Source organism: Rana temporaria, unplaced genomic scaffold (genome assembly GCF_905171775.1).
Source record: "Rana temporaria unplaced genomic scaffold, aRanTem1.1, whole genome shotgun sequence".
NCBI classification, from domain to species: Eukaryota; Metazoa; Chordata; class Amphibia; order Anura; family Ranidae; genus Rana; species Rana temporaria.
Window position 1 is genome coordinate 1 of NW_024404768.1, and position 10329 is coordinate 10329.

The following is a 10329-nucleotide window of genomic DNA, read 5'->3' on the forward strand; positions in this document are numbered from 1 at the left end:
GACGATGTCACTTCCAGGCCTCCGAGGGGAGCAGGAAGTGACGTTATGATGATGTCACTTCCAGGCCTCCGGGGGGAGCAGGCAGTGACGTTATGATGATGTCACTTCCAGGCCTCCGGGGGGAGCAGGAAGTGATTTTATGATGATGTCACTTCCAGGCCTCCGAGGGGAGCAGGAAGTGATGTTATGATGTCACTTCCAGGCCTCCGGGGGGAGCAGGCAGTGACGTTATGATGATGTCACTTCCAGGCCTCCGAGGGGAGCAGGAAGTGACGTTATGATGATGTCACCTCCAGGCCTCCGAGGGGAGCAGGAAGTGACGTTACGATGATGTCACTTCCAGGCCTCCGAGGGGAGCAGGCAGTGACGTTATGATGATGTCTCTTCCAGGCCTCCGAGGGGAGCAGGCAGTGACGTTATGATGATGTCACTTCCAGGCCTCCGAGGGGAGCAGGAAGTGCTGTTATGATGATGTCACTTCCAGGCCTCCGAGGGGAGCAGGCAGTGACGTTATGATGATGTCACTTCCAGGCCACCGGGGGGAGCAGGAAGTGACGTTATGATGATGTCACTTCCAGGCCTCCGAGGGGAGCAGGAAGTGACGTTATGATGATGTCACTTCCAGGCCCCTGGGGGGAGCAGGCAGTGACATTATGATGATGTCACTTCCAGGCCTCCGAGGGGAGCAGGCAGTGACGTTATGATGATGTCACTTCCAGGCCTCCGAGGGGAGCAGGAAGTGACGTTATGATGATGTCACTTCCAGGCCCCTGGGGGGAGCAGGCAGTGACGTTATGATGATGTCACTTCCAGGCCTCCGGGGGGAGCAGGAAGTGACGTTATGACGATGTCACTTCCAGGCCTCCGAGGGGAGCAGGCAGTGACGTTATGATGATGTCACTTCCAGGCCTCCGGGGGGAGCAGGTAGTGACGTTATGATGATGTCACTTCCAGGCCTCCGAGGGGAGCAGGAAGTGACGTTATGATGATGTCACTTCCAGGCCTCCGAGGGGAGCAAGCAGTGACGTTATGATGATGTCACTTCCAGGCCTCCGGGGGGAGCAGGCAGTGACGTTATGATGATGTCACTTCCAGGCCTCCGAGGGGAGCAGGCAGTGACGTTATGATGATGTCACTTCCAGGCCTCCGGGGGGAGCAGGCAGTGACGTTATGATGATGTCACTTCCAGGCCTCCGGGGGGAGCAGGAAGTGACGTTATGATGATGTCACTTCCAGGCCTCCGAGGGGAGCAGGAAGTGACGTTATGATGATGTCACTTCCAGGCCTCCGAGGGGAGCAGGAAGTGACGTTATGATGATGTCACTTCCAGGCCTCCGAGGGGAGCAGGAAGTGACGTTATGATGATGTCACTTCCAGGCCTCCGAGGGGAGCAGGCAGTGACGTTATGATGATGTCACTTCCAGGCCTCCGAGGGGAGCAGGAAGTGACGTTATGATGATGTCACTTCCAGGCCTCCGGGGGGAGCAGGCAGTGACGTTATGATGATGTCACTTCCAGGCCCCCGAGGGGAGCAGGCAGTGACGTTATGATGATGTCACTTCCAGGCCTCCGGTGGGAGCAGGAAGTGACGCTATGATGATGTCACTTCCAGGCCCCCGGGAGGAGCAGGAAGTGACGGTATGATGATGTCACTTCCAGGCCTCCGGTGGGAGCAGGCAGTGACGTTATGATGATGTCTCTTCCAGGCCTCCGAGGGGAGCAGGAAGTGACGTTATGATGATGTCATTTCCAGGCCTCCGAGGGGAGCAGGAAGTGACGTTATGATGATGTCACTTCCAGGCCTCCGAGGGGAGCAGGAAGTGACGTTATGATGATGTCACTTCCAGGCCTCCGAGGGTAGCTCGTTATGATGATGTCACTTCCAGGCCTCTGAGGGGAGCAGGCAGTGACGTTATGATGATGTCACTTCCAGGCCCTCGGGGGGGGGGGGGAAGTGCTGTTATGATGATGTCACTTCCAGGCCTCCGAGGGGAGCAGGCAGTGACGTTATGATGATGTCACTTCCAGGCCTCCGAGGGGAGCAGGCAGTGACGTTATGATGATGTCACTTCCAGGCCTCCGAGGGGAGCAGGAAGTGACGTTATGATGATGTCACTTCCAGGCCTCCGAGGGGAGCAGGAAGTGACGTTATGATGATGTCACTTCCAGGCCTCCGGGGGGAGCAGGCAGTGACGTTATGATGATGTCACTTCCAGGCCCCCGAGGGGAGCAGGCAGTGACGTTATGATGATGTCACTTCCAGGCCTCCGGTGGGAGCAGGAAGTGACGTTATGATGATGTCACTTCCAGGCCCCCGGGGGGAGCAGGAAGTGACGTTATGATGATGTCACTTCCAGGCCCCCGGGGGGGAGCAGGCAGTGACGTTATGATGATGTCACTTCCAGGCCTCCGGGGGGAGCAGGAAGTGACGTTATGATGATGTCACTTCCAGGCCTCCGGGGGGAGCAGGAAGTGACGTTATGATGATGTCACTTCCAGGCCTCCGGGGGGAGCAGGAAGTGCTGTTATGATGATGTCACTTCCAGGCCTCCGGGGGAGCAGGCAGTGACGTTATGATGATGTCACTTCCAGGCCTCCGAGGGGAGCAGGAAGTGACGTTATGATGATGTCACTTCCAGGCCTCCGAGGGGAGCAGGCAGTGACGTTAAGATGATGTCACTTCCAGGCCCCCGGGGGGGAGCAGGAAGTGACGTTACGATGATGTCACTTCCAGGCCTCCGGGGGGAGCAGGCAGTGACGTTATGATGATGTCACTTCCAGGCCTCCGAGGGGAGCAGGCAGTGACGTTATGATGATGTCACTTCCAGGCCTCCGAGGGGAGCAGGCAGTGACGTTATGATGATGTCTCTTCCAGGCCTCCGAGGGGAGCAGGAAGTGACGTTATGATGATGTCACTTCCAGGCCTCCGAGGGGAGCAGGCAGTGACGTTAAGATGATGTCACTTCCAGGCCTCCGGGGGGAGCAGGAAGTGACGTTACGATGATGTCACTTCCAGGCCTCCGGGGGTCATAGAGATGGCTGGAGACCATCTGGTCCATGTAATGTGTTTGTTTTTTTATTTTAAAGTAATAGATTAACCACTTGAGACCCGCGCCATTGACAAAAGACGTCAACAGCGCGGTTCTCAGGTGCCAAGTGGACGTCTTTGGACGTCATTTGAAGTGCATTACCCGCGCGCGCCACTGGGGGGCGCGCGGCGGGTAACCACTGTGCCGCCGCATAGCTGGGGACCCGATGCGTGTACCTGGAGGCTGCGATGTCCGCCGGGTACACGCGATCGTTGGTGACACAGCCGGTAACAGCAGGACGTGGAGCTCTGTGTGTAATGATGGGGTGTAAACACAGAGCTCCACGTCCTGTCAGTGAGAGAGGAGACCGATCTGTGTCCCTTGTACATAGGAACACAGCATCGGTCACCCCCCTCCCCCCACACAGTTAGAACACACCCAGGGAATACATTTAACCCCTTCCTCACCCCCTAGTGTTAAGCCCTTCCCTGCCAGTCACATTTATACAGTAATTAGTGCATTTTTATAGTACTGATCGCTGTATAAATGTGAATGGCGCCAAATTTGTGTCAAAAGTGTCCGATATGTCCGCCGCAATATCGCAGTCCCAATAAAAATTGCAGATCGCCGCCATTACTAGTTTTTTTTTTTTACAAAAATACGTCGAAAAATACGTATCGGCCTAAACTGAGAAAAAAAATAGTTTTTTTAAAAAAAAAAAAATTGGGATATTTATTATAGCAACAAGTAAAAAAAAAATATTTTTTTTTTAAATTGTCGCTCTTTTTTGTTTATAGCGCAAAAAATAAAAACCGCCGAGGTGATCAAATACCACCAAAATAAAGCTCTATTTGTGGGGAAAAAAGGACGCCAATTTTGTTTGGGAGCCACGTCGCACGACCGCGCCAATGTCAGTTAAAGCGACGCCGTGCCGGAAGCTGAAATTTCGCCTGGGAACGAAGGGGGTTTATGTGCCCAGTAAGGAAGGGGTTAAAACAGTTACAGGATGTCAGATGACAAGAACTTAGAAGGAGATACAGAGAAGTGCAATAATAATTGTACTGTTGGAGGAGTTGAAGTTTTATACAGATATAAATAAAAGTTACTAATAAATGGGAAGTAATGGAAGGAAGGGGGAGGGTAGTGGTTTTCCATGAACGGGTATCAATACCGCGACATGAGAAGTCTTGCGTGGCGTATAGTATCTGGCTCGGGGTTTCCATACGCCATCGAACTTTTCCGATCCATGTTTGTCTGACGCTTCTATGTACACATGGAAGATTCAGGCCCCGTACACACGACAGAGGAACTCGACGTGCTTGGCACGTCTAGTTCCTCGTCGAGTTTTGGGATGAAGCCGCCGAGGAGCTCGGCGGGCCGCCTTCTCCCATAGAACAACGAGAAAATAGAGAACATGTTCTCTATTTTCTCGTCGAGTTCCTCGGCGGCTCCATCGAGCCAAAACTGTACAGACGACAGAGTTTCTCGGCAGAATCCGGGTTTTGACCGAGTTTCTCGGTGAATTCTGCCGAGAAACTCTGTCGTGTGTACGGGGCCTGATTCTTCTTTCGGCTTCCGACATCAGTAATGCGGGCGATTTCCATTTTCGCGGCGATCATAAAGAAAAGAAAGAACTTCTGCTGATTCCGAGGAAGTGAGGCCGTCATTGGATCTGGTGATAGGACTCTAATGCCGCGTACACACCATCACTTTAATTGACCGTGTGTGGGGGAAAACGTCGTTTTATGTCTTGTGAAAAACGACCAAAAAAAATAGAAGCATGCTTCAATTTTATGTGTCGTTTTTCAAAAGTGCACTTTTTACTTCACAGAAATTGACCGTGTGTAGCAAAAAACGTCGTTTTCTAAGACGTTTTTTCACCCGCGCATGCCCAGAAGCTAGTTATGAAGCGCGCTTCAATGGAAAAACGTGGTGAACGTAACCGCGCTTTGCTAGAACATTGTGAGAAAAACGATGGTGTGTAGGCAACGTCGTCTTTGAAAATTGAAGTTTCAAAAACGTCGTTTTTTACTTCACAGAAAATGTCGTTTTTTTTACATCGCATAAAGTGATGGTGTGTACGCGGCATAAGAATCCCGCCCCAGAATTTCCCTACAAGTGGGCGGTGCCACCAGATGCTTGTTCCTTTGTCTGGCCAACCGCACTTTGCTGATAATCTATTGGGAAGGCACTTTCCATCGCCGATACATTTATAGATGAAGAGCTGGTATTGGACCAAGTGCTTGCCCAGGTTTCGTTATTCATTGTAGAAGAAGGTATTGATTACGGTATTTGTTTTAGTGATCAGTTGGGAATAATGATTGAAATACGACCTTTGAGACATATCCTTTCCCATTGGGTAATATTATTTAAATTATCGCTAAGACTTAGGCCCCTTTCACATTGAGGCGTTATTCATGCGGTACAGCGTTAAAAAATAGCGCTGCTATACCGCCTGAAAAAATCGTGCCCCGAAGGCTTTCACACTGAAGCGGTGCGCTAGCAGGACCGCTTCCAAAGTCCTGCTAGCCGCATCTTCGGAGCGGGGTGTGTACCGCGCCTTCCCATTGAAATCAATGGGATACCGCCTGCAGAGGCGCATTGCGGGCGGTATTAACCCTTTTTCAGCTGCTAGCGGGGGTTAAAACTGCACCGCTAGCGCCCGAATATTGCGGTGAATACGACAGTAATAGCGCCGCTATACCGTCACCACACCTCCGCTGCCCCGTGTGAAAGGGGCCTAAGGGAAGGTCCATAAAAGTTCATGTAGTGAGAAGGCCGGATGCCTCACAAAGGTCTGGATAGAGGCTCAGATTCAGAAAGAATGGCGCATATTTCTGCGGGCGTAGCCCATCTCACACACGCTACGCCGCCGTAACTCAGTCAGGCGAGTAGTGTATTCTGAAAGATCTTGCGCCCGAAGTTACAGCGGCGTAGCGATGTGGGCGTGTTTTATTTAAATGACTTGTGACCCCGCGTAATTGACGTTTCTTACGAGCGGCGCATGCGCCTTCCGTGAACGTATCCAAGTGCGCATGCTCCAAATTACGCCGCAAACTGTCAATGCTTTCGAACGTAACTTACGTACAGCCCTATTCGTGAACGACTTAAAATACGGCGCTGTTCGTACGTTTCCACCTAACATGACTCACCCCGGCTTCATGAGGGGTAAAGTTACGCCGGACCGACGCCTTACGTAAAAAAATGCGCCGGGCGGACGTACGTTTCTGAATCGGCGTATCTACCTAATTAGCATATTCCTCGCATAAATCTACGGAAGCGCCACCTAGCGGCCAGCGTAAATATTGCACCCGAAGATACGACGGCGTAGGAGGCTTACGCCAGGTGGATATTAGTGAAATTCCGGCGTATCTTCTTTCTGAATCCGCGCCGGAGTGTTTGTTTTTTCATCCCGCCCTCTGTACAGATCTCTGGGCTGTGATTGGACACAGCTGATGCCGGCTGTGAATTGCTGACTGGTTCCCGCTGTGTCCAATCATAGTGGGGGGGGAGGGTGCAGGCCCCTGAGCCCAGACACAGGTCACCCCACCCTCCGCAGTATAGGGGTCTGGAAGGGGTTAATGAGAGCGGGGGATGGGATGTAGGGGTTCAGTTAGCACCTCCCCCTCCGTCAGTGTGTATGATGGGGTGCCAGGCGGGGGACATTTTCAGGAGATCAGTCTCTGATGAGCTGTGATTGGTCTGATCTCTGGAGAGACACCTCCCCTCCCCCCACATCACTCAGCTGACCCTTGACCCCTGGGAAGTAGAAGAGTTGGGAGAGGAGCATCAATGACCCCCAACTACAGTGACATCACCTAGAGAGAGGCGGAGCCAACAACCTCTGACACGCTGCGCATGCACAGGAAGTGACCTGGTTCCATATTCTGACGGGTTTGTCATTTTGTCAGAACAGCAGATTCTCCAAATCCACGATCGTACCGGAGACCCCCCCCCCCTCAGAATCAGACCCCTCCCACTCAGGAATCAGACCCCTCCCACTCAGGAATCAGACCCCTCCCATTCACAACCCTGACTCCTCCCCCTCAGAATCAGACCCCTCCCATTCACAAACCTCAGACTCCTCCCACTCAGGAATCAGACCCCTCCCATTCACAAGCCTCTGACTCCTCCCCCTCAGAATTCAGACCCCGCCCATTCACAAGCTCAGACTCCTCCCATCTCAGGAACTCGAGACTCCTCCCACTCAGGAATCAGGTCCCCTCCCATTCACAAAGCCTTAGACTCCCACCTCATTCACCATTAACAGCCTAGACTCCTCCCACGCAGGAATAAGACTCCCATTCAGCCAGTCAGGAATCAGACCCCCCCCATTCACAAGCCTGACTCCTCCCACTCAGGAATCAGACCCCTCCCATTCACAAGCTCAGACCCCTCCCACTTCACAATCAGGACTCCTGCCCACTCAGATCCAGACTCCTCCCACTCAGAAATCACACTCCTCCCATTCACAAACCTCAGACTCCTCCCACTCAGGAATCAGACCCCCTCCCCCTTCACAAGCCTCAGACCCCTCCCACTCAGGAATCAGACCCCTCCCCATTCACAAGCCTCAGACCCCTCCCACTCAGGAATCAGACCCCTCCCATTCACAAGCCTCAGACTCCTCCCACTCAGGAATCAGACCCCTCCCATTCACAAACCTCAGACCCCTCCCACCTCAGGAATCACACTCCTCCCATTCACAAGCCTCAGACTCCTCCCACTCAGGAATCAGACCCCTCCCATTCACAAACCTCAGACCCCTCCCACCTCAGGAATCACACTCCTCCCATTCACAAGCCTCAGACTCCTCCCACTCAGGAATCAGACCCCTCCCATTCACAAACCTCAGACCCCTCCCACCTCAGGAATCTCACCTCATGTAAGCAGGGAGGGGCGGTCTTCAGGAAGTCATCCCCCCCCCCCCGGGGCTCCACAGCTCACACGTCCTATGTTCAGTCCGGCCTTCATAGTGCTGACAGAGATCGGGGGCTGAGCACCTCCCCTGAAGGCATGTCAGGAGTGGGAGGGGCTACACTGTGCAATCCTCCAGTAGGTGGCAGTATAACCCGACAGTCCCCAATAAGAGAGACCGCCAGATGGAGGGGGCGGAACCAAAACACACCAATCAGAAGGAAGTTTTTATTTCTTTATAAAATGCAGAGTATTTACAAGAGTCCTCTGAGATGATTCATCGACTCCGCCCACAGGTCCTTCAGTGCCGGAGACTCCGCCCCAATGGTAAAACCCCGCCCCCCCATTACCTGACACAGCAGACTTCACCCCCCTGTTCACTGACACACCCCTTCTCATTTATTAGCAGAAGAGGTTCAATAAACTGACCACTCCCATCCATGTGCTGCCCACCGAGCGCCCCTCAGCTGTGCCCCCCCCAATGCTTCACTTCACCGAGCGCCCCCAGCTGTGCCCCTCCATTACATCACCTCACTAAAGCGCCCCCCCCCCAATGCTTTACTTCACTGAGCGCCCCCAGCTGTGCCCCTCCATTACATCACCTCACTAAAGCGCCCCCCAGCTGTGCCCCCCCCAATGCTTTACTTCACCGAGCGCCCCCAGCTGTGCTCCCTACCTCACCGAGCACCCCACTTTACTAAGTGCCCCCCAGCTGTGCCCCTCCATTACATCACCTCACTAAAGCGCCCCCCCCAATGCTTTACTTCACTGAGCGCCCCCAGCTGTGCCCCTCCATTACATCACCTCACTAAAGCGCCCCCCAGCTGTGCCCCCCCCAATGCTTTACTTCACTGAGCGCCCCCAGCTGTGCCCCTACCTCACCGAGCACCCCACGTTACTAAGTGCCCCCCAGCTGTGCCCCTCCATTACATCACCTCACTAAAGCGCCCCCCCCAATGCTTTACTTCACTGAGCGCCCCCAGCTGTGCCCCTCCATTACATCACCTCACTAAAGCGCCCCCCCCAATGCTTTACTTCACTGAGCGCCCCCAGCTGTGCCCCTCCATTACATCACCTCACTAAAGCGCCCCCCAGCTGTGCCCCCCCCCAATGCTTTACTTCACCGAGCACCCCCAGCTGTGCCCCCTACCTCACTGAGCGCCCCACTTTACTAAGTGCCCCCCAGCTGTGCTCCACCATTACATCACCTCACTAAAGCGCCCCCCCCAATGCTTTACTTCACTGAGCGCCCCCAGCTGTGCCCCTCCATTACATCACCTCACTAAAGCGCCCCCCCCAATGCTTTACTTCACTGAGCGCCCCCAGCTGTGCCCCTCCATTACATCACCTCACTAAAGCGCCCCCCAGCTGTGCCCCCCCCAATGCTTTACTTCACCGAGCGCCCCCAGCTGTGCCCCCTACCTCACCGAGCACCCCACTTTACTAAGTGCCCCCCAGCTGTGCCCCTCCATTACATCACCTCACTAAAGCGCCCCCCCCAATGCTTTACTTCACTGAGCGCCCCCAGCTGTGCCCCTCCATTACATCACCTCACTAAAGCGCCCCCCCCAATGCTTTACTTCACTGAGCGCCCCCAGCTGTGCCCCTCCATTACATCACCTCACTAAAGCGCCCCCCAGCTGTGCCCCCCCCAATGCTTTACTTCACCGAGCGCCCCCAGCTGTGCCCCCTACCTCACCGAGCACCCCACTTTACTAAGTGCCCCCCAGCTGTGCCCCTCCATTACATCACCTCACTAAAGCGCCCCCCCCAATGCTTTACTTCACTGAGCGCCCCCAGCTGTGCCCCTCCATTACATCACCTCACTAAAGCGCCCCCCCCAATGCTTTACTTCACTGAGCGCCCCCAGCTGTGCCCCTCCATTACATCACCTCACTAAAGCGCCCCCCCCCAATGCTTTACTTCACTGAGCGCCCCCAGCTGTGCCCCTCCATTACATCACCTCACTAAAGCGCCCCCCCCAATGCTTTACTTCACTGAGCGCCCCCAGCTGTGCCCCTCCATTACATCACCTCACTAAAGCGCCCCCCAGCTGTGCCCCCCCCAATGCTTTACTTCACCGAGCGCCCCCAGCTGTGCCCCCTACCTCACCGAGCACCCCACTTTACTAAGTGCCCCCCAGCTGTGCCCCTCCATTACATCACCTCACTAAAGCGCCCCCCCCAATGCTTTACTTCACTGAGCGCCCCCAGCTGTGCCCCTCCATTACATCACCTCACTAAAGCGCCCCCCCCAATGCTTTACTTCACTGAGCGCCCCCAGCTGTGCCCCTCCATTACATCACCTCACTAAAGCGCCCCCCAGCTGTGCCCCCCCCAATGCTTTACTTCACCGAGCGCCCCCAGCTGTGCCCCCTACCTCA